Source organism: Pteronotus mesoamericanus, unplaced genomic scaffold (genome assembly GCF_021234165.1).
Source record: "Pteronotus mesoamericanus isolate MK-2021 breed Mesoamerican mustached bat unplaced genomic scaffold, CSHL_Meso_final contig_101, whole genome shotgun sequence".
In the NCBI taxonomy this organism is placed as follows: Eukaryota; Metazoa; Chordata; class Mammalia; order Chiroptera; family Mormoopidae; genus Pteronotus; species Pteronotus mesoamericanus.
This window is the reverse complement of record NW_026555001.1, coordinates 23,261,424-23,286,061: the sequence shown is the minus strand read 5'-3', so window position 1 is coordinate 23,286,061 and position 24,638 is coordinate 23,261,424. Positions and strand designations below refer to the sequence as shown.

At 53.2% G+C, this 24,638-nt stretch overlaps 1 pseudogene; it reads right to left on the bottom strand.

Moving 5' to 3' along the window:
- Window positions 1-9,445: 9,445 nt before the first annotated feature.
- Window positions 9,446-10,285, bottom strand: LOC129065539 (zinc finger CCHC domain-containing protein 10-like; annotated as a pseudogene).
- Window positions 10,286-24,638: the final 14,353 nt, after the last annotated feature.

The window sequence follows — 24,638 nt, the reverse complement described above, 5'->3', positions numbered from 1 at the left end:
GCACTCTGGTGAAGAAGGCAGGAATGCCCATAACCTGTGTTGTGCTACCAACACAAGTGGCTAAAAATATAAAAGCTATCGTTTCAAGTGGAAAATGCCATTAATGGGGAAGATAAGTTTTTGTGGAACGATTTACTCACCTCGCTGGCAGAGGACAGGGCGTGGTCATAGGAGAGGTTTCCCTAGGCCTCAAAAAGGGGACAGTGTGTTTGGGGAGGGGGGAGAGGGAGGGAGGAAAGGGGGCATATGGGAAACCTCTGCACCTTCCACTTAGTTTTGCCATGAACCTAACATTGCTGAAAACTAGAGTCTTTTAACAAGATAATTTTAAAAAGAATAACATGGGCTGGGCACAGGTTGGTTTTTTATGTTCTTGTGTTGAGATAGGTGATTTTCACTTTGACTTCTGATGGGCGCAGAGGGTTCCTCTTTCTCAACTTCCATTTCCTTACCTGTAAACTGGGGGCACACCACCACCTGCCTCGCAGGGCTGCAGAGATGAGTACACCATGTCATCTCCACAGCTCACGATGACAAACTTTGCAGCCTGGTGCCCGGCTTGGGGAAGAACTCAGTACCATTGAAGTTCTCATTAGCACGATGGTTCTTTGGATTTGAAGGGGAAAAATCAATTCTGAGCACCCGCGACTGCTTTTTGGACAGCACCCAGGAACTAGAGCTTGATTTAGGTTAGAAATGACGGTCCTCTTGAGTCGCTAAGGCTGCATGTGCTCTTGGGAGGGGTTGGCTGCCTCCTGTCATGACACCCACTCATGGGGACGCTCCCTTTTCTGTCCCTTCCTGGTCAGACCGCCTTCCATTCCTTGTGCCCCGAAGCTCTGTGAGCCTCTGACAGCTGGGAGGGAGAAGAAGAACTGTCCCCTGAGCCCCCGAGTCCTAAATTGGGCAGGAGTTGACGCAGGCCCTCAAACAAGGCCTGTCATCTGCAGTGACATTTAAGGTGCTGAGTGACGGCCCCTCTGGGCCTCTTCAGTCGCCCACGGGAAGGCTAGCAACACTGCAGGCTGCAGACGAGGCAGTGAGCTTCGGGAGGCAGGGCCCTGCCTCCTTCCTCTGCATCCTCACATGTGGGCGCTGGGCGTGGCAGGCAGCTAAGACTAGGAGGCAGGCGGCCCTGGCTTCCAGAAGCCCGTTTTTCGATGGGAAGACTTGAGCTGACCCTCTCTGCCGTGACAACGTGTAGTGCTGTTGAGCGCCTCACATAAGACACCTCGTTCAAAAACACTTTGGGAGTTGGCAGCTGCAGACATTGAGTCTGAGGAGGAAAGGGCCGTTTGGGATGCTGGGTGCCCTGCCATCATGCAGTGTCGCCATCTGCTTCCCCTTCCTCTCACTGGGCAGGGTCTTCGGTCATGGCTCATGTCCATGCGCTCCATCCTCAAGCCCCAGTCGGGCCCGCCTTCCCTGGTGGCCCCCATGGAGGCCGTGCTGGGAGAACTTCCAGTTTCTCTTTGTTAGTTAGTGCTGGGAACCTGCAGCCAGGAAAGGGGAGCGCCCAGCCCTGGGTCACCAGGACTGAGAGTAGGTGGTGCGCACAGGGTTGACCCCAGGTCTCCGGGCTCCCAGACTAGCCTCCACCACCCCGAGCTGGCACCTGCAGCCGCACGGCCTTTCCATCCCTCCATCGCTCAAGCCAGAGCACATTAACTGAAACATTTTATCTCCTGATAGGCGGTGGAGGGAGTGTCTACAGGACACCTTCCAAAAATAATATTTTTACTTTCCAGCAGCAAAATACACAGTATCCATTCTTGTCATTTTTGAATCTCTGGCAACAACTCAACGCATTCTTGTTGAGAACAATATAACAATCTGACTTCTGTTTTGGTCCCTGAGTTCTTTTGTCCCTTCCAACAAAGTGTGAAATATGCACTTCCTGACCATCAGCCAACAGGTCCAGACAATGCAGAAACAATAACAAACCAAGCCAAAAGCAGGTGAGACCATTGGCACCGTGATCCCGGCCCCTTTGAAGCCCTACGTCTGGGTAACAAGGAAGACCAAAAATAAGTAGCTGTCGACAACTGCCTAATTGCAAAGGGTAGGCAACATTTTCTGCTTGGGGTTTCCAGTCAAGGACGGTATGATAGCAAAGTTGCCCCTAACTAGCCCCCAGGTACCTTGCTTCCCCGATGTGTTACATCACCTTGCACAGGCACTTACCAAACTCTTTAACTTGACTCAGCCTGAGTCTGATCTCTTCTTTGAAGACTTCCCTGACTCTTTCATTTATTCAACAAATGTTGGCTGCCTTCTGCAATGTGCCAGCCCTTTCCAAGTAACGTTTATCATGTCCTGAGTACCGGTTAATATTCCCTTTTTTGTGCTATGTTTTTATTTGTGTTTCTTCATTTTACATAGAAGGAAACAGATCTAGAGAGGGGAGGTGACTTAAGCCAAAACAACATGACAAATAAGATCATGAGGTTGCTAAGAGGCTATCCCTCCACTTGAGGTCCCATAGGTGCCCTGGGCTATACACTCAGCCAACTGGTCAACCCCCATCCCTGTGCGGTGGTGGAGGGATCCAAGGCCTCAAGAGCAGGAGGACATGGTGGCTGTGTCTTACCCCGCCCCAGGCTGCTGGGGTGCACTCCCATGAGGCAAGATGAGCAAGGGCAGGCAGCTGGGGGAATGGAACTCCAAGCTGCCTCCCTTTTCCTGGCAGCGGGTATGATAGGTGGCATCTGAGCACCCAATGCCCATGTGAGGTATTGTCCCCTTTTGTGAATGACCAGATTGCCTGCAGTAGTAATTCATATCTCCTCTACCGGCCACATTGCACTGTACCTCTTGACGTTTTCTCTGCAACCCCTGCCTTCGCCTGCTCTGACTCTAATGGCTAATTCAACCAAGTACTAATAAATGCAGTATTTCTTGCATGTGTACTCTGTGCCAGACACTGCAGTAGGGACTTCGGCTAAATCCGATGAAATCTCTGTAATGTTTCTGGAAGGTAGCTATTATTTGTCCCCCGTTTTGCAGAAGAGAAGCTGCATTTGGCCAAGTTTAGTCACTGGTGCCTGGTATGCACAGGACCCCCCAGAGGCTGAGTCCTGCCTTCAGGAAGTTGGTACAGAGGCTGGGAGGTCGAGTGGAGGGAATGGGACCTGAGGGCAGCCACCTGGTGGTGGAAGTCCTGCCCCCACACTACCCAGGCATGTTGCTTCACCTTTCCTGGGCTCCACTTAATGTGTTTGCAAAATGAAGATACTAATAACACACACTTCACAAAGTTATTGGGAAAATCAAATGAAATAATAATATGAACAGAATTGGTAATTAAAGCTCAAGACGGTAGCCATTACTTTATGATGCAGCAATAGTATGATCTCAGGAGGAGGCTGTTGGCGTGCTCTTTATGGAAATCAGTGCTTTTCGGTCTGTCTTGCTGGCTCAGCACTTTGAGTTGCTTCTCCCCATGAAGTCTTCCCTCCAAGCTTTTGTGGAAAGACCTTTAATCCTGGCTCTACTCATGGGGCCTCATTTTGCCCCTCTATAAACGAGATATAACCAATCCACTGAGATCATCATTGTGAAAGTGCTTTGAAAGCTGCTGGGTGCAGGAGAGAAAGGAGTGATTGTTAATCTAGATGATCCAGGCATCAGACTCATTTGAGAACAAAGCCAGAAAGTTGCAGAGATGTCTCTTTAGGTTTATTGGTTGCAAATCCACTCCTCGGTGCTTGCTCGAAAGGATTGAAAATTCCAAACACATACTTCTACAGGAACGTTCATAGCAGCACTATTCACAACAACCCAAAGGTGGAAACAATCTACATGCCCATCACTGGGTGTCTGGATAGACAAAATATGGTCTATTCCCGCAATGGAGTGCTATTTGGTCATAAAAAAGAATGACGTACCGATACAGGCCACAAATTGGATGAGCCTCAAAAACATTACGCTTGGTGAAAGGAGTCAAACACAAATGGTCGTGTGTTACATGCTACCACATAAATGACATATCTAGAATAGATTGTAAATCTCTAAATGCAGATTGGTGGTTGCCAAGGGCTGGTGGGGGTGATGGGGCATAGGGAAGGACTGCTCCTTGGGTATGGGGTTTTATTTTGGTGATGATAATGCTTTGGAACTAGATAGAGGTGATGGTTATATAACATTATGACTGTACTCAATGCCACTGAATTGTTCACTTTCAAATGGTTAATCGTATGCCAAGTGGATTTGGTTGTACTGCAATAAAAGAAAAACAGGCAAAGTCTTTGGACACTTCACAGAAAAGGGAATACTAATGGCTTTGAGCATATGGACAGAGGTTCAACCTCATCACTAATAAAAGAAGTATAAAAACAAAAAATTTAAGTCAGATGATCATGTCATGGTCTGGTCCTCATTTTCCATTTACTCAGAATGTCAGTGGAGGGCTCGCAGGGGCCTGTGGAGCCCTTCACTGGCCCGTTCCTGCGGTCTCTCTGAGTTTGTCTCCCACAGCTCTTCTCCCCCCGCACCCCGCCTCGTCCGCTGCACCCCAGCCGGCCAGCCTTCCGGTTGCCCTGGGTGTCCAGGCGCATTCCAGCCTCAGGGCCTTTGCACTTGCTGTTCTTTTGCCGGAAACACTAGTGCCCCATATGTCAGCCTGGCCTTCTCCCTAAGGTTGGCCTCTGCTCAAATGCACCTTTTATCTGAGAAGAAGCCTCTTTAAACACATGCCATGTCAGGTAGTGTCAGGGGAGGACCTTCCCCTGCAGGATCTTGGTTTCCTCTCTTGTGCAGCAAGGGCTCAGGCTGGACAGCGTCCAAGGACCCTTTCCTGCCCTTTACTCGGCCTCTTCCAAGGCCTAATGTCAGCCTCCTCTGGCAGAGTTCACTTTCTGAAGAGGAAGGAAAAGAAATGTGAATTGTTTGTCATTCAAGAGAAAGTTAGACCACTCACTTCTTTGTTTGTGAAAATGTCTTGGTCAACTTCCTCAGTCTGTTCCCTGGTTTAGCACCAAAATAGACCCCTAGTTATCAATGGGCAGCAATCATTTCCTCCCCACTAGAGTCTTTTTCTCTCTCCCTCTCACCTCTTCCTCCTCTGCTCCTCCTCTTCCTCCTCCTTCACAGGCATTTACAGGGAGTGATGAAACTACAAAATAAACAAGTTTGTAATGCCCCCAAAACAGACAGTGAACTGAAGGGCCGCTGACAGCCCCTGGCCTGGGGGAGAAGAAAGAGGGGTCCCTTTTTCAGGAGAGGGTTCATTCAGGTTGGCAGGGAAGCCCTTGATGCAGACATCAGACCTGGCACAAATGCTGGCTGTGGGCAAGCCATTTCCCATGCCGAGCTTTCTTCATCTCTTCAGTGGGAGATGATCCCTGTCCCTTCCCCTTTCCAGGATTCCCCGAGCTCACTCTGGGCCCTGGAGGTGGGGGGTTGGGGACTTGGAGGTGGATGAGATGCAGCCCCTGGACTCAGATGTTGGCTTTCCCTAAGGGACTCAGGATGGGTGCTCGCTGCAGGCGGAGAAGGAAGGCTTGAGAGAGTTTAGGGAGGGCCTGGGGAAATAAAGAGGGCAGGAAGTGGCCGGAGGGTAGATGGGAACAAAGCATGTGATCTGGGCGGGAAGAGGAGGCAGGGTTGCGAGGTTGTGTCAAATGAGACGGGCCCGGGCGGGGCGGTGGAGGGAGGGCAGTCGCTGCAGCCGAGGTGAGAGCCAGGCACAGGGTGAAGGGTGTGCTGGCCTTCATGGCCACGATCCCTCCTTTAAATCCTCATCATGGGGAAGGGATTCTTCATGGGACGTGCTCGTGCCCAGGGCTGTCACATCCATGATCTCCTCTACTCTTCCCAGTAACAGCATGTGCGGAAATCACAATTTGCATTTTTACCAAGGAGGTAAAGAAGGCTCCAAGACTAAAGACTAGCCCAAGGTCACACAGATGGTCAAAGTCAAGGTCAAGACAAGAACCCAAGTCGTTAGACAACTTAGGACAGGGTCTAGCAGTTGGCATCCTCAGCAGTCAGACTTCTTAACTGCCACCAACGGAAACCATGCTGGCCACAATGAACAGACAGGGTATTTATTGAAAGAGTGGTTCAGGGAGTCCCGGAGGCCTGGTGACTCTGGCCGGGGGAGAGCCAAATGGCAGAACTGGGTGTGAGGACACAAACACGTCGGCCGCTGAATACTAGATGCTGTCATTTGCTCACTGACATGAGCCTTGGACACCAGACTCTGAACGTGACCACAGCCACCAGCCCAGGGACCGCTACTGCCCAGGAGCTCCATCTGCTGTTTCTCCCTGCTCCCCACCCCAGTTGCCACTGGAGGGTGTCCCTGTTCCCTGAGTCAGATCCAATAGCCCGGCTGACGGCGAAGGCCAGGACTCCAGGGCCTGCAGAGTGAGGACCCGCCATGAGCATCTTGAGTCATGGGCTCTGCCTCCCACCCAGGCCCATGGGTGGCTAACATAGACAGAGAGGGTTCAGAGCGTTTGGCCAAAGAGGATGACAAATGTACGCCCAACATCATTACTGGGCACACAGTGGCTGTGAGGCTGGAACATGGGGGGTCCCAAAGAAGGAGAAAGCACTGTCGTGTGTGGAAAGGCCTCCCTTTGGAGGCTACTGCCTGAGCCCTAAACCCCAACCACCCCTCTCTGGACCCTCAAGCACCCCAGCAAGGTGGACAGGACAGGGTTTATCAGATGACGACATGGAGGCCCAGCCCTTGGCAGGGATGCGCTGAAGGTGACGAAGTCACGCATGAAAGCTGGTCTTGTTCCAGGGAATCAGATTCTAACCCAAAGTTCTCTCCAGCGCATGGAGACCAGGGCACGGAGGGAAACAGGGCTTCGCTTGGAGGCCGCTCTCCCTGTTTGACACGTGCCCTGGGCTGGGGAGGTGGGTGTGGGGCCTGAGCCTCAGATCAGATCGGAGACGCAGGGCGGGCCAGTGTTCTGTGCAGTCTTTGTCCCTGGTCTGAATCTGCCTCTTGTCCGGGCCCCTCCCGGGAGGGGGAGTGTGGGAGTGCGTGCGCTGGGGGAAGAATTCAAGAATGTCCATTCTTTCTGCAGGGTGGGCAGCAGACAGCTCCTTGTGCGTCGGCTGCGCTCCTTGGGGCCCTCGGAGGACATTTCTCCGAGGCCACCGCTGCTGGCCTTTTTGGCATGGTGGGCCTCAGCGGACTTTGGGTTCAAACCACAGAATCTCTGACCCAGAGCACAGGCACAGGGCCACAGGCTGGGAGCCCCTGGTGGCCTGGCCTGTGGTCAGTTTACTGAGGTCACCTGAATGCAGCAGAAAAGGCCCAGCCCTGGATGCTGGGGCCTGGGGAGGAAAATCACCCTGCACGGAGTGGCTGCTGCAGGCTCCGCGGGCCCCGGCACGGCTTACCTTGCCTGCTGACCTGCCTGAGCCATAGAGAAACTCCTGAAGCAACTCGGGCTGTGAGCCTGGAGACGCCTCCTGGTCCCGGGGGAAGGGCACGCAGTTTGGAGCCACAGGACCCCCACGCCAGTCCCAGGTCTGCCACGTCAGTGTGCAAGCCGGGCAAGTCGCTTAGCTGTGCTGAGCCTCCCTTCCCTTTCCTTTCAGATGGGGCGATACCGTGGGGAGGGCTTGTGGATGAGAGTTGGACAGCATGTGGTACATGCCAGGTTGCTAGTGAACAGCTGTGGGAGGTGTGGGTGGAGGAATGGACGGACTCCAGGGCCGGGGGCCCTGGAAGCTGTGTGTTTTTAGGAAGGTGGAGCGGATGGAACCAGAGGCACCACAGAGCCGTTTGTGAGACACCTTAAGTGTGTCGTCCGACGGCATTATTTGAAAGGTAGGAAGACAGGCCTGGAGAAGAAAGGGGATTCCCCAAGTTCGGAGCCGGCAGAGTCCCACCCTGGCGCCCAGCCTCTTCTTAATCTTGCGGGTGCCGCTCCAGCTTGCTGCAGTCACACACACAACGGAAGCCCCTGGGGAAACGAAAAACACGGCTTTCGAATCCGTCAGGGTTGGGCTCGGTCCCTCGCTGGGGGGTTTTCCAGAGGTTGCCGAGCTTTGTGGGCCTCAGTTTCTCTCATCTGTGAGAGGGGGTGGTAATGCCAACTTCTGTGAGGGTGGAGTGTCCAGCTCCTTGGGAGCATCGGGAGGACAAAAGCCCCAGCTGTGGCAGAGACAGAGGGCATCAGAACCTGCCTGTCGCCTGCTCATGCCATTATCCCAGGGGACTTGCAGGGCGGAGTCTCAGGGGAGGGAGACGTGGCTGGCTCCCCTCCACGGGAGGCCGAAAGCCAGCGAGGGGCTGGGGGCGAGCCAGCAGGGCCATGGCCCCCTCGGCCCCTTGCGTGTGGTGTGACCCCCGGCCAGCGGCTGCCCTTTCCTGGCTCTGGCACTGGCACGGCCGTCTGTAAAAGAGGGGCTTGCTTAGGTGGTTTGGAGAACTCTTGCCCCTCTCATGTTTAAACATTCTCTAAACGTATTAATTTCAAAACTCCAGGCAGTAGTTCCAGGGGCCGAACTGCCGACCAGGTCAGCTGAAATAATGACTATGGGGGAGCTCATTAGTGCTCTCTGCCCCTGCCGGCAGTGTCTGGGCGGGGGGTCGGGGCGGCACGTTTTCTACCCTTGTGCACATGCCAATTTTCCAACATCTCATGTTCTCAAATAATAATAACTCTTATTTCTAGACGGTTCCCTCACAAAGGTCTCTCTGTGCCAAAGAGCCTGGGGCTGGGGTCCGGGCACACAGACTTGGCAGCCTCCTCTCCCTAGAACGCGTCTACACCTGCACGACAATTAACCCAATAATTTAAGTGAAAATCCCACCACTTTACACCTGAAATATGCTAATAATTGAGAAGGAAAAAAACCTGTGGGAGGACTGCTGACATTAATTACCTGGATAATTGCCTCAGGTATTCACTTAGCATCTATGTTTATTTTTTTGTTTTGTTTTGTTTTCACCATCATAAAAGGTAGGCACATATTAATAGGTTCCTTGAACTTTTCATTTAGGACAAGAAGTCAAAATAACTTTCTGAACAGAAACATAAAAATAAAGCACGTTTATTAGCAGTAGGAAAACTCCTAAGCTTATAATAACAATGTATTAAACTTGACGTAATCACACGCAACCAAAAGCACTGGAAGTTCACTGCCAGATATCCCGATGCATTATCCTGAAAATGTGTCCGACACAAAACACTAACATATAACAAAGTGCAGCATTTGTTTCACGGCGTAAAAAGCTTTATCGCAAAAAACAGATTTGCTGGATTTCAGCTTTTGACTAAGTGTTAGAGATATATTTTAAAGATAAAGAAGAAAAACAAGTATCACCCTTAAAACAAAAAATTATGCATGTATAATCCATTATTAATGCTTTTGATGTTCTTCCAATGTAAAACACTTTGGAGCTTTTGAGCTCTCCAAGCGTTGGCCAGTTAACCTATTCGGCTTTAACATATTCTAAATTCCTGTTTGAGAATCAGATTGAAGTTTTCAGTCCATCTGTCCAACGTGGGTGGAGCGATCGTGTTCCTCTTCCTCCTCCTCCTTCGGGTGGTTCCTCCTTGGTGTTGCTCTCCGTGCTGGCACTGTGGCAGCGCCGCAAGAGCTGGAACCTGCGTCGGGCCCCGAGGACGAGGATGAGGACTAGCCCTTGAAGGAGGCGAAGACGGCGAGCTGGAGGCACTTCCTTCAGTGTTGGCGCCCTCGGAGGAGGAGGGAGTGGATGCTCCTTTGCCCTCTGGTGAAGAAGCCGGGCTGAGCTGTCCCTGCCTCTGCCAGTGGTGCTGGCTCCTCGCTCAGACCTTTTTCATCTTGATCTCTCTTTCTACATCAGTTTCTCCAGTGCTTTCTTGTCGTAATAACCTGTGTTCTTTGGGCGCTTTCTTTAGTTCTGCTGTTCCTGAAGGCCTGTGTAGGCACTTCCTTTTTCCTGCACATCCCTAAGTCCAACGTCCACATCCAAGTGTTTCTGACATCTTACGTGTTGCTCCTTTGCTTTGCAGAGGTCCTTCAGGTGAGATTGCTGCACTGCCGCTGTGCATCTGGGGAGCGCTGGCACACAGGCGTGGTGGCTGGCCTCGAGGTTCTTAGCTGATCCATGGGAATCGTCATCCTATGTCGCTGAGGCCTACCTTGCTGGGTTTCGGGAGCCACTTAGCATATTTACAAGTAGCTTCAGTAAAGTGGGTTTGTCCAGAAACAAGATATAGGGTTTCCATATCTTTCCTTCAAGGCCTAGGGCTCCCCTGAAAATCACGCTGTAGGGAAGAGCTTACTCTTTGTGGTCAGGAAAGCCTAGGCTGAATCTCAGCTCCATCGTCGCTGAGGCATTTCCCCTCTGTGCCCTTCGTGAGGACACACCAGCTGATGCGCAGGAGTGAGCTCTGCCCTCAGGGGTGCTCGGGTGTCCCCCTGTGAGCGAGCTGTTGCCACGTAGCTAGGCCAGCTGTCTCTTACAGCCTGCCCTCTCTCAGAGCCATCCTGAGTCATGGCCCAGACCTTTGCAGGAACCTCTCCACCCACCTAGAATGTTCTTGTGCCATTGGTAGTCTAACAAACATTTCCTCATTCTCTGAGGCCTGTGAGTGTGTCACTGTGAACAAGGGACCTTCCTGACCCACCTATACACCCAGTCTGAGCTCATCAGCCCTTATTCCCCTCGCAGGACTGGCGCAAGGAAGCTTCTCAACTTATCCATGGCTGAGTAAGTGCATCAGTTGGAAGCTCCTTTTGTAGAAACATGTCAATCTAAGTAAAGAAGTGAGGGTCCTCTTATGCGATCTCTTAAAGCTCATAGCACAGTCTGGTGTGGGACATGAATTTGAGGAATTTTTGTTGAAACAATACATGAAACAATACATGAATGAACGAACTGGAGACTGTTTATAATTAGGTCAGAGGCAATGGAAGTATCTCTTTCATTCATTCAACGTTTACTGTGCACACAAGATGTTAAGTACAAGTGGTCAGACGGACATGGTTCTTGACGTTATAGAGTTTACAACTGTGGGGAAAGAGCCCTTCCACAGGGAGCTGCAATACAATGGACGAGGTAGGATGCCATGGGGATAGATCACAGGGAAGCCAAGCGGGTCTAAGGTCTGGGGAGTCCTCCTGCAGCGAGCGAGTGGCTATTAAGGTAAAAGGATAAACTAGCATGAGGGAAAAAAGCTAATATAAGAGAATAAACGTCGTAAGTGTGAGAATAAACTAATTGGAGGGAGGGCCAGCGTTGATCTTTCAGCAGCAGAGAGAGTAGGGGCAAAGGCTCAGAGGAGAGCAGAGGGAAGAAGACAACGGCAGCTGAGCTTGAAGGGGCAGGGAACACATTGTGAAGGACCGTGGAAGCTGGGCTTTCAAGAAACATGGGCAACCATCCCAGGACTTTAAGGCTGTGGATGACAGGCTTATAAAACTTCATCTAGCGATGGAGTGGGAAATGAATGGGAAGAGAGTGGGAGTGAGGGAAGCGCAGTCCAACAGAAAACTGCCTCTGTTGTAAGAGTGTGATTCCGAAGACAAAGACAACATGCAGAGTAACAAGTGCGCATGGTTAAAATGGCTATTGAGATTCCGTCTCCCACCAGATACATCATGCAGAATTCACTGTTGAGTTGTTCCTTGCCTCCAGGAGCTCACACTGGGACTGCAGAAGCCCCCCACTCACACCAACAGTAAAGGACATCAGAGCGTTAGGGCTAGGAAGTGCTTCAGTGCTTCTGAGGGGAAAAGACAGAGAGAGAAACCATTGGGCTGACATCGCCTGGAAGTCATCCTTGTCGGAGGTGAGGGCTGCCCTTAGCGCCGCCGGTGAGAAGCAGAGAGTGAGTAGGAGGGAGAGGTTCCCAGGTGAAGAAATGATTGGAAACTGAGTGTGCAGAAGCCTCAGAAGGTGCTGTTTTCTTTAGAGCTGATATTTCACTTTGCTTTAAAAAAATTGTTTTTCTTTTCAAGATATGTCTACAGAGACATGTGCTGGTGATGGGTTGGATTATGATAGGATGGACTCTGATGTTTGGGACGGGGGAACATTTGGCATTGTTACAGTACGAATTAGATTGACTTGGGTTAGCACGGGCTGGGATGTTTGTTGTCATGGAGACGAGCTGGATTGGATGGGTTGGGCTTTGATGGATTGGGCTGTGTGAGTGCTCATTGGAGCCCTGGCTGGGGTGGCTCAGGGTTGGGAGCCAGGTCCCTGGTTGGGGGTGTTTGAGAGGCAACTGATTGATGCATCTCTTGCACATTGATGTTTCTCTCCCCTTTCTTTTTCCCTCCCTTCCCCTCTCTCTAAAAATATAAATACAACAAAAATAAAATCTTAAGTACTCATTGGAATGATGGAATTTGTTGAGATGCAAATATTGGGTTGGCATGGGTCAAATTTATTGAGTTGTGTTTGTGTTTATTGTCATGCATTTCTTTGGTTATTTGAAGCTTGGAGAAGTTGAATTGTCTGGCTTGAATAGAATTGCAGTGGCTGACTTGGAACAAGTTGCAATAGACTGAACTATATTAGGTTAGCATTAGTCGGCTAAGGAGCGTCATTTGAGAAATATCTAAAACTTGCTAAGAGTGTCTGGTGAATCATTTTGGGATACGTTTGCAGGGTGAGAGACAAGGGCCAAGCCCACCAACACTGCATCGGTGTCGGGGACTCCCCGGCAGTCTGGGGAAGCCACAGCTTAGGCAATGCCGGTAAAGGCCCAGTTTGCTCCCCTGTCTGGCCTCTGTCTCTTTCTCTGGGCCTCTCTTCCTCTACCTATGAAGTGAAGAGACTGAACTTCCTTCCAGGCCACAGAGCGTTCCTGTGCCTTGTTCCCCGGGATACTGACCCCATCCGGGGCGGGGGCGGGGGATGATGCCACTGCATGGATGGAGGAGACCGAGGCTCCGAGGATGAGGTGCTCCCAGGTCACACAGCTTGGGGGAGACCTGCCCCTTGCAGAGGCCTCCCGATGGGGCTCCGCATTGGGGCTGGGCTCTGGGGGCCAGGCAAGGCTCCTGACTTGCCTGTGGATGCACGTGGTGATGTCTGCTTGCCGTGTGGCTTGTATTTGTCCCCCTTTGCCCTTCGTGTTGACACAAGCCAGGAGCCCTGGTGGTAAGGGAGCCATCCTGAGGTCCACAGACAGGCATGGCGTGGGGGCGGGGGAGGCTGCTCCCTGACGGAGAGCAGGATGAAAGGAAGACAGTGAGCTGGGCTGGTCTTTCTGACCTGAGCCCAAGCTACAAGAGGCATAAGTCAGCCCTGGTCTAGGGAGCCCTCTTGACCCGTGGGCCTCGGCAGGGCAGGTGGACTGGCAGTCAGGACTCCTTGATTTGAGCCCCTCTTTGTGTCCTGTTGGATAGGCCACCCCATCTCTCCAAACCTCGGCTCCCGCTTCTATAAAACGGAGACGCTGGTGTCTGTGTATCAGGACTAGAGCTGGAATGTGAAGGAAGGACGGAGCTCAGAACCCGGCACACGGTGGACACGCGGGGCACGATGGCCGCTCCTCTCTGCCGCGTGCGTCCCAGCGCAGAGCCCCTCCGCCTGAGCAGAACTGCTATCGAGCGTCAATTCCCAGGTGACCTTCTGTAACCCCTTCCACCCTGGGCAGGTCGGCTGACCTGTGACCCTAAGGTGTTGACAGAATCTCTGACCTCTGGGAAGGAGCGGGTCACTTTACCGAGTTTGTGCAAATAGATAAAGAACAAAGTGGCCCATAAATCAGGGCAACAGGAAAAACAAATAATTCTTTCCCCCCTTGGGAAAGGAGCCGCGGGGATGCAGGGGTGGGGGAGGGGCAGGCGGTCCAGGCACGTTCCCTCAGAGGGTTCCCCGTGAAGCCCGCGCCTCACCCACCAGCGACGGGGAGAGGCAGCCGTGGGGAGAGGCAGCCGTTGGGGGAGGAGGGCGTGGGCATGGGCTGGGGAGCCACTCTCGCCATGGCAGGGCCCTTTTCTTGACAGCGTCACTAGACCTCTCAGTGTCTCCCGGGCCCCTGGCCCCGGCCCCTGGAAGCCGACTGGCCTGAGCTTTGGGGAGCGAAGGTCTCTTTTCTCTGTGGACGTTCCTTATTATTCCACGTCACCACAGAAAGGAATAAAATCGGTCTCACAAGGCGTCACTCGGAACGTCCCGACCCGAGCAGCCCACTGTGAACACGCACGGACCGTGCCCTCTGGCCCGAACCTCAGCGCCCTCACCTGGAGAAGGGGCGGTCAGTTCCCGGCCTGCCTTCTCCTCCGGCACTGGGTGTGAGCGACAGGGACAAGCTCTGTGTGAGGACCTTGGGGCGGGAGGGTTCAGCGTCCTACAAAGGACTCCGGCCCTGGAGGGAGCCTCCCAGTTCAAACCCTGGCTCGAGGCGTTGAATCCCACCGTCCTATCCGCTTGCCGGTTTTGTTGTTGTTGTTGTAGGTGTTGTTCATATCCCCTGAAGCCTAGAACAGAATCTGGCAGGCAGGAGACACTTGATACATTTTTGGTTTTTTGTATGAACAAATACATGAATGGCTCTATGGCTCTTGGATCTAGATAAGAGCAGAGAGAAGGCCCAAAGCATTGCTTTGCAAAACAGAGGATGAAAAATAAAAGTTTACGGCTGTTCCGTGTTGACTGATGGGGTGTGCAAGCTCCTGGGCGGGGCCGGAAGCCGCGTTGGACACTCAGGGGCTGGAAAGAGAGAGGCAGGGAAAGTGTAGCAAGACTTCAAAGCTCCAACAGCTTCTCTGGGGCTGTGTCTAAACACGTGAGCCCCAGAAGAGAGGCAATTAATCAGGTAATTCCAGGGCCCTTCCACCCAATGGCCTCAATTATCTGGCTATTTGAAAACTAGCCGTTTTATGGGTAATGAGTGTTAATAGGCTATTGTCCGGAAACAGTCTCTCCCCCCAGTTTGCTCTTCGGCTGTCAGGAGGCCCCGGGGAAGCAGAGAAGGCTCAGCTCTCCTCTCTGGGGCTCCGCTCTGCTCTGTGTCTGTGGTAGGGGGTAACAGAGAGCAGGAATCCTGCCACCCGCGCTCACTTGGGTGGGTCGCATTCCTGCCCCTCCCCTCCAGGCCTCAGCCTGATCCTCTGCTACCTGCCTTCCAGCCCCCCTCCCCTCCAGCTCTGCAAACTCTCCCCAGGGGCAACCAGAGACCTTGAGAAGAGGCACTGCTTCCTACCCTCCCTGATGCTCCCCGGGGCAGAGCTTGCCCTCCTGGGGAAACAATTACTGAGCCAGAAGCAAAGGATGGGGAAGAGGGAGAGGGAGGAGGACAGGGACCCTCGTTTCTTGAGCCCCTATTCTCTGTCCAGCATTGTGCTGGGCCCCTTAAACCTGCTTTTTCATTTCATCCTCATGGCAGCCCTACCTGATCCGATATTAGCGCCTTCATGTGGCACAACCCACAAGTTCCTCAGCCAGCCCTGAGCGTCTGCTATAAGCTAGGTCTGTCTCAGGTCTGTACAAGTGTCTCTGGCCTCAGTTTCCTCCCCCGTGAAGTGGAGGTTGTAAGTCCCCCACCTCCCCCGGGCCTGCCTCAGAGAGGGGGTGAGGGCCGCAGAGAGAACAGTCTACTGACTAAGGACACCTAGGTCGAAAGGTGCGGTCGTGACAGTCACCCCTCGGGTCTGACGAGTGAGGACCTGGTAGCTTTCCAAAGAGCAACCTGTGCCTTATTTCCTTCTGGCCTCACAAGAGCCCAGTAGTTTGGACAGGACGGCTGGAGGGTGGAAGGCCAGGAAGTGAAGGGACGTTTCTGTGTCACCCAGCATGACAGGGATGGGACTGGGGCTGGGACCCGGGTCTCCTGACTGCCCACCAGCCGGGTCACAGGGCGCTGATTGCAAACCATCCCACTAACCAGTCCCTGGGGAAGGGAGTTGTCTTTTTGCTTCACAACGTGCCTGGGCCTTTTGTCCCAATCTTCTCAGCTTTGACAGCGAGGTTCTCACGCAGCAACAGCCACGGACCTCGAAAGCCAGGGCTGGCCTCTAATCTGGGGGGCCGGGAAGATGGTGGGCCCTCTCTGGGCCTCGGGACCCGCCTACAAAGTGACAGAGCGGGCACTAGGTGGGCTCAGCCCATCACCCTGACTGCCTGCTCACGTGGCATCCGGAGGCGAGAGGAGCTCACATCAAATGATTAGCAGTTTCAGCGCCCTGCTGGGCCTGCCATGCCCAGTGGCCGGTGGGCACGCTGCCTGAGTTTGAGGGGGAGGGCACAGGTGTCAGGCTGGGTACAGAGAAGCAGCCAGCTGAGGCCGGGGTGTAGAAATGGCGGCGGAAGCATAATGGGACCGATGGTGATAGTGACAGCCAGCATTTAACATGCGTCCCTCTGCATGACACCCACTCCCCAGCGCACCTGGGCCTCCCTGCGAGCCCTCCCCTGGCCTCACTCTCTGCGACAGTCACCACGGTCTCCCTTGCCCTCTGTCTGGAGCCACTAGGGTGGGTGCTTGGCTCCTGGCACAGCCAGTTCTGTGAGGGCGCCCCCTGCAGGCTGAGCTGCTCCCTGCGCTCTCACCCGCGGGCCTGTATACATCATGCCTCTCTGTTTCTCTTCCAAATCCTCCACGTTGATTCCTCTGGCCCAGTTCCCCTCTGGCTTTGGAACTCTGGTTCTGCATGAGGATTCAGACTCTCAGGCTTGCCTGGGTCCCTTGCGTGCCGGTAACCATCATGTCCCTTCTGGGGCGTGTGGGCTTCCTAGTGACCCTCCAAATGCACAGCCCACAATTCTAGTAAGAGAAGGTGCAGCGCGAAGGCCAGAAGGCAGCAACCGCTGGCTTATCCGGTTGGCTGTAAGACTGAAGAGTGAGGAGGGTCTTGAAAGTTTTCTGCAGATGAAACGAGTGCAAACATTTTGCCCACATGCCATTTCCCCTTGAGCCTCGGAACACGGCATCCTTGCAGCTTCGCAGGGGAGCATGTCAACATTGCCTTTCTGGGTGTTGACATTGCAGGTGTCATTTCTTCGTACGCCTCGTTCTCGTGGCCTTCGTGAGGCCCTCTGCCCTCTCCCCGCAGAGTGGCTGGCGGGCCGTGGTCAGGCCTAGCGGCTCCTACCAGCCGGCTCCAGCGCTGCCCAGCCCTTGCGGCCATTGATGGAATTCTCTGACCTGAGTAAACAACACTGGGGGGACAGCCCAGTCCCCTTGGGTCAGCCCTCCCGCCAGAAAGCTGATCGTGCATTATGTTGGGGAGGCGGGTGGAGGGAAGCTATGGGCTTGCTTGCTCCACTTACTGAAGTCTGTTGTTCTATCAGCTCTTTTCTTTTTTTCCTGGTAAAATATACACAATATACATAACATAAAATTTACCATTTCATCTATTTTTTTTTTTTTAAATATCTAAGGCAGTGACATTAATCACGTTCTTGTGCAACCATCACTGCCAGCCACCTCTGGAACTTTCCTGTCACCCTAAACTCTGTCCTCATTCAACAGTAACACCTCTTTCCCAGCCCCTTGTGACATCTGTTCTGCTTTCTGACTCTATAAATTTGACTATTCTAGGTGTCTCATGTAAGTGAAATCATAGTGTATTTGTCCTTTTCTGTCTAGCTTAAGGAAGGCTTAGCCTTATGTCCTCAAGGCTTAGCCATGTCACAGGATGTGTGTCAGACTTCCATTCCTTTTCAAGGCTGAATAATATCCCATTGTATGTATCTACCACATTCTGCTTATTACCATCACATTTTTACCATCCACTATCTGCCTGGCTCTCTTCTAGGCACTCAGACGTATGGGTCAGGGAACTAATAAGATTAACAGCATGCTTCTTCAAGCAGGGACATTAGACATCTGTGTAATAACTGGTGAGTAAATCAGTGTATGACCAAATGGCGTGCCCATTTGGTTAGTGGAAGGAGACATCTTCCAAGGACTGATCTAATCGGAGCTTTGGAAAGTGACCTGAACTATAGTGTTTTCTGTGTATCTGCGGATTGTCCCTTGTCAGTTGTTCTTTCTTGTATTTATGTACTTGAGCAGGCAGAGAGAATGGTGAGTTACTGATGTATCAATTTCCCCTCTATTTCTAAAGATTGAGTTTTTTTGTATCATGTTGTTGGTGCCTCAATTCCATGATTAATTCTTCTAATTATCTGCTATTTACATTTTTTTTCCTCCCTACCAGGTCAAGTGTGTTTTAGAAAGTGACACAGTATAAAAAAAATTCCTTGTCTGTCAATCAATTTGATTTCCTTTTGGGTGACGTTATTGATAAATTTCACTCAACCCTTCCTCTTCCCCCTGCCCCCGCTCTCTTCTGTCCACTTGGATTCTCTGGAGCGGAGGGCTCAGTGTCTGCTGTGGGTGCCCCCTTCGCTCCGGTCAGCCAAGCGACCAATCAGAGCAGCGCCTGAGTTCTCCAGCCCTTTCCCATTCCTTTGTTGCTTGTTATTCTTTCTGTTGGTGCTATGTTGATATCTGAGACTAGTAGAGGCTTAAACTCTTAAGTGAGGGTCCGTAATATTTATTGATATTAAAGTAGTTTATATTTATTGATTTAGAATGAAAATAATCTTTCGAAGAGTCTCCTCGCCCAGAGTTCGATGACCTGTTGTGAGCACGGTGTACGAGGCTGGTGCTCTCCCCAGGAACATTCCAGCAGCAATCAACTGACTGCTGTGGTCCCTGCTGTACGCCAGCCACTGCCCCTCTCTCTGCCTTTGCCCGATGGCTCCCATGACCTAGACATTTAAACAAATAGGCCATGCATTTCTCGCTGTGGCACCTCTGAAGCTTTGCTGCACGTGTTTGTTTAAATGTCTGCCTCTCCCCCTCGATCTGAGCTCTTCCAGAGCAGGGACGGGCGCACAACAATGAATAAGTCACAGTGCTATTGCTCGGGCAGCGGACGATGACCTGGAGAGACAAACGTGTAACAGCTAACTGCGAAGGTGCGAGGAAAAGGCTTTCGAAGTAGAAGTAATCTATTGCACAGAGCGGGGTGAGTGCTAGGGGGAGTTCTCAGTTAGAACCTGAAAAACGAGAGGTTTATAGTTGGGGGGGGTGGGTACCTCAGGCTGTGGGAATGGCACGGTGGCCAGAAAGTGGAGAAAGTGTTGAGAATATGCCCCACTAACTGGTGAGGGAAAAGGAGTGACCTGGAACTGGGGAAGGCCTGGGATTCCCAGCCCAGACGGTGTTTGTCCTGGGGCACTGAGGAGCCACTGAGGACAATGGAGGAGGGTGGCCACAGACCCCATGTCCCTGAGGAAGACCGATCCCTGTGGTGTGCAGACGGCTTTAGTTACGGTGGCCATACCGAAGGCGGGGGCCCAAGGCTGAGGCCCTTGTGACAGCACCCACGAGAGGCGGTGAGATGGGTGCAGGTCGGGAGGAGGACGCCACCACGGGGACCTCCCGAGTGTGTCGGCGGGAGGGCGGCAGTGGGGGAAGGAGCACTTCTCCGGCACCCGGCAGGGGCCAGGCGGAAAGTCGCTCTGCCAGCCCAGTGTTTATTGTTCTCTGTCACAGTCTATTTTCTGTTACATGATGCATCAGGCTGACCCCCACCACGCGGAGCCTGTCCCAGAGGCCCTTGGGGGCTCCGCCCTTGGGGCTGTCGTCGGGCAGCTGGACCGACAGGCCCCTGACCAGCCCCTCCTTGGTGCCCCAGAGCAGCAGGCTCAGCAAGGCCTCTGAGCTCCTGGGTGGGGCGCCCAGCCTGGTTCTGGCAGAGGAAGAACAACGATGGGTAAATCAAGGCATATCAGAATGTGAGACAGGCACCACTCTGCACCCAGCCGTGGGCCCTGGAACCCACCGCTGTCCGCTTGCTCAGTTGACTTATCTTACCTGCCAGAGAATGAGACTCTGAGAAGAGACAACGTGCTGGAAGGAGGTGGCGCAATGCAGAAGAAAAAAAAGAAATGGCACCGTTCTGCCTCCAAGTGGCCCATTACCTCCAGGCCTGAGGCTGCCGTGGCCTCTCTGACCCTTCGGTCTTTAAGGGCTGCTCCCCAGCACGCTGGGCACCTCAGAAGTGAGAAAAGGCCCCAGGAGGAGCCAGACTTACACTCAAGTCCAGCCGAGAGATGGGGCGTTCCAGGCAACCAGGCCCTGGTCTCCAGCTGGGCCGCAGCAGAGCTCTCAGGAGGGGGTGCACGTGTGTGTGTCGGGCTGGGGAGCAGGCTGCACCTTGAGCGGGTGCACGTTTGGGCTCCGCTGGTAGGGCCCTGTCCACCAGGGGTGTGGACTCTGAGGGCGGCCTCAGCGCCCAGTGGTTGGAGGGGGCAGCTCCTCTCTGACCCACAGGCCCAGGGCCCAGGGCCCAGGGCGGAGGTGCCTCAGGGTAGGCTTTCCACCCTCAGCTGGGGGTGCCCCCCAGGCATGGTGGGGCGCAGACCTTTCAAAGCCAGGACAGGAGCCTGCTCATGTACAGCAAGGCCTAGGCTCCCGCAGGACAGCCCTGGCAGAGCCCCAGGTGGCCTGGAATCCACCCATCCATTGGGCACCCGGCTAACAAAGTGCAGTGCGCGCCCACTACCCTCCACGCCGCTTCTAGGTGCTGGGGCACAGCACCGAAGACAGCGGAGGGCCCCCTTCTCTCCCGAGCAGCCATCCTGCAGCGAAGTAAATGACAGCTCGCGTGGGAAGGCAGCAGCTTACAAGCGCTGCCCAGTAGGCTATGCGTGGTGTTCCCATCACACACGGACGGTAAGTGATTTAGCCCAAGTTCAAAGAGCTAATAAGTGGCAAGGCAGATAATGTCATCCAGAGTCCCTCCTCCATATCCCGACTCTCAAGGAGTTGTGACAAGCTTGTGAAATCAAGTAAAAGCACTTTGTAAACCAAAATGCACTGAACGAGCCATGGTTCTTATCACGAATAGGAAAGAAATGGGAGGTGAGGCAGCCGGAGGTGAGCTGAAGGTGGGAACGGCCCCTCCTGGGTGTGTTAGGCTTTGGTCGAGGGGAGAGGGAGTGGGCAATGTCCTTTGCTTCCCCCCAGATGCCTGCCTCCCGTTGTCTTCCTCTAATCTTTTGGCATGCGGCAAAAATGTTTGTTTTGGAAGCTGAAGGACCAAACGTGTACCCGTTGAGACGAGTCCACCTCTGGACAAAAGGCAGTGCACTCAGACCCCTCGGCACAAGGAATTCGCCCTGTCACCTCTGTGTGCCATCCATAACCCTAAAAGGCTGCCCTGTCATCTTATCTGGCAAGCGGGGTTTTAGCAGTCCCTTCATTAAGCCCGGAGAACAAAGGCGGCTGGGCGAGGGTCTCCCGACGTCCAAACACGCTGTCACCCGGAGTGTGAGGCTGCCGCTGCCCCCAGGAGGGCTGGATGCTGTTTACAGATGGGAGGCGATAAAAGCGGGGAAGGTCGCAGAGTCCTCTCTTCCTCCTCCCCCCACCCACACGCAGCCTCCTGGGGGGCGGGGGGGGGTGGGGTTCCTGACCACCCTGACTCTCCAGCTGGCCTGGGGCCTTTCTAGGACCCTGACAGAGGAATGCAAGGCAGAGCCCAGGCGCTCCGTCTTCGAGCCCCTGGGAGAGGCAGGGGTGCAGTATGGGGGCAGGGAGGCGCAGGAACCAAGGGTTTCATTTCTTGGCGCTCCCCTTCTGCTAAGGGCAGTGGGAAGCAGGAATTAAGCAACAAGATAACAGTTTGGACCTCCCCCTGTGAGCAGGAACAGTCTAAGAAGTCTGGTTCATACTCCATTCAGGCAAACCCCCTCCCTCTGAGGCAGAAAGAAATCCCTCCTGTACCATCAGAGACATTCCTGGAGGCTCCTGGGATTCTGCGTGTGATGGGGAGCTCACTCCTCCAAGGAGGAAGAGCAGCTGTTCCTTAGGAGGGCAGCTTGTCAGAAAAATCTCCCCAGGACTGAGCTATTGTCTCCCGCTAGGACGACAGGTCAAATGTTTACCTTGCCTTTATGCTCCCAGAGGCAGAGAGAAACTTTCTAAGGCATAAGTTATTATGATCCCCGCTCCCAACAGAATCAATCTAACCAATATGATTGTTCATGGTAACACCTAGCACTGAAAGACTACTTTCTACTTTTCAAAGTGCTTTCATTTCACAGCTGGGAATTTATCCCAGTATCCTAACAGGCCTGTCGACCGAGCATACATTAACCTCCTTTTTTCAGGTGAGCAAAACGAAGGTGTGGGGAAGGCGAAGTCACAGGCACGGGCCAGTAAGACATGGGACCAGACCCCAAGTGCCCTCACTCCCAGTCAGCGGTGGTGCACCTCGAGGGCAATTCTCAGCATCTCCAGACGTCCTCCAAGGGCCGACTTTATCTTTAGTGCTGGAGAGGAAGGCTCGGCTGGAAGGTGATGGTGCGTGCTTTTCCGTGACTCCAGGTCAGTGCCAGCCACCCACCTGCCTGTGTGTGCTGGAAACGCTCTGAGAGGCAGTCACGTGCCTGTGCCTGGAGAGGGCCACACGTGCGTGGATTAAGGACTTAGTTCAGATATGATAAAAGACATTTTGAAGGACCCCTTGGGTGAGTGGCGCATATGGCAGTAAGTTTCCCTAGAGTTTTAGCCACAGGAAAACGTCTTCCCCTCCCAGACCGTGTTCTCAGCAGATGCGAGCAGTAACGTTGGGGGGCGCACGTGGGACACCTCGGCATGTGTGAGAGCAAGCCACACGGCTTCTCCAGCACGGGAGACACTCACGGCACGCGCAACACACCTAACATGCACCGAATCAACACGCACTGCACAGGACACACAACGCGCACATATAAGACAGTACACAACACGTGCACACTGCTCGTCACGGCTTCGCGCTGCCAATTCCACCGTGTTTGCGGTCTTTTATGCCAAGACAGGTAATGGGCACAGTGGTCAGGGACCAGCACCCGGGCAGTGTCTGTGGGAGGGGGTTCCAACCAGAGAGCTTGGGCACAGCAGAGGCACGAGGAGCCTCGGTCCCCAAGGACACAGAGGACAGAAGGGGCTGGGCCAGGGCTTGACCCAGGGCCCCTGGCTCCCAGCCCAGGTCCCTTCCAATGGAACATAGGGAACCCACAGGGCAGGGGCAGGGGGTGGCCTGCCAGTCAGTCCCTCCCGGATCTGGCCCAGGTGTCTGGGGACTTGGGCAGGAATTTCCACCACACCAGGAAGTAAGCCCCTTCTTGAGAGAGATTGCAAGAGCTGGTGGGAAATGAGTTTGGGGACATTAGTTTCGATATTGCTTCTTCTGATAAAAAGGTGTTGGCTTAACCTTTCTGTCTTTTGTTTAATCACTTTCAGAGGCTCATTAGACTTCAGGAAGTAAACTTCAAACTCAAACCACATGCCGTCCTCGGAGAACAGAAGCTGCGGCCCCACCACTACCACCGGGAAAGGCACGTGGGGTCCCAAGTACAGAACCCTCTGGCGGAGGCAGTGCTGCCAAAACGGTGCTCCGAGGTCACAGGGCAGGGTGGTCAGAGCTGGGCCTGGGCACTTGAGATGCTGGCCAGGGCCGACTCTCGCAGACCACTGTGTGCCTGGCTCTATTCCAAGGGCACCCAGGCGTTCACTCATTCAGTCTCACCTGGAGGGAGGTACTGCCATTCTCCCCACAGAGCAAACCTAGGCACAGGGGTGCGAAGTGGCCTGTTTCAGATCCCAAGCAGCAATGTGGCAAAACCAAAAGCCAGGCTGCCTGAGTTTGCAGCCTGGCTCTGCCCTGGACCTGCTGTATGACTTTGGGCAAGTGGCTTAGCCCCACTGGATCAGCTTCCCCATGGCGAGGCAAGCTCAGCAGCCACACCTGCCCACTGGGTGCTGGTCAAAGGTCAGGTGTGCTTTGGGCCTAACACAGTGCCGAGAACACAGCACCTGCCCGTGACTTCACGAAGCTGCCAGGCGAATGAGGCCCAGCTGAGAAGCTACCCCCTAAATGAGACCTTGGTCCTCGAAGCTGCTTGACACCACTCTGCTCAGGATGCCTTTGCATCACTGTGGTACTGGTGTTACTTTATGTGACAAGCCCTTATGTAGAACTTCCTGGGTGCCAGATGCTGTTCTAAGAACTCTCCTTAATCTACCATTGTCCCCATTTCACAGGTGATGAAACTGAGGCGCAGATAGGTTAAGAACGTTCGTGTGGCCACACTGCTGGGCAGGCGGTGAAGCCAGGGTTTGAATCCAGACTGTCTGGCTTCAGGGTGCCATCCTTCACAACGGCACAGTGTCGTTGCCATGGTACTTCCCCTCAGGGGGCTTCAGGGGCTCCCCCATCAGACGGTGAGCCCCTGGGGGCAGGACCTCAATGATTTATGCTGAATCCTCAGCTTCTCACGCAGATCCTGGCCCAGAATGTGTTTGTTCAATGAATGGATCAATGACCGTAATTAATCAATGGAGACTTTGACACTCTGCTAGGTGTTCAAATTTCACAGACAGACAACACAATCAGACATTTTTCCTGCATTCTTTTGTGGAGTAAGTCTTGCTGGCTGTTTCGTTTCTCCCAAATGCAGTGGTCAGACTCAAGGTCCCAGAATTTACTTCTACTCTTTCTCTGTGTCTGTTATTTCCTTTCTCCAAGAGGGGGAGGGGAAGCAGGCCAGTTATGGAAGCTTCCACAGAGGAAGTATTTGTGCTGGGCCTTAGAGAATAAGAAGGGATGGTTTACATATAAGGAAGCTCATGTTATATTTTCTTTTTCTTTTTCTTTTTTTAAAGATTTTATTTATTTACTTTTAGAGAGAGGAAGGGAAGGAGAAAGAGAGGGAGAGA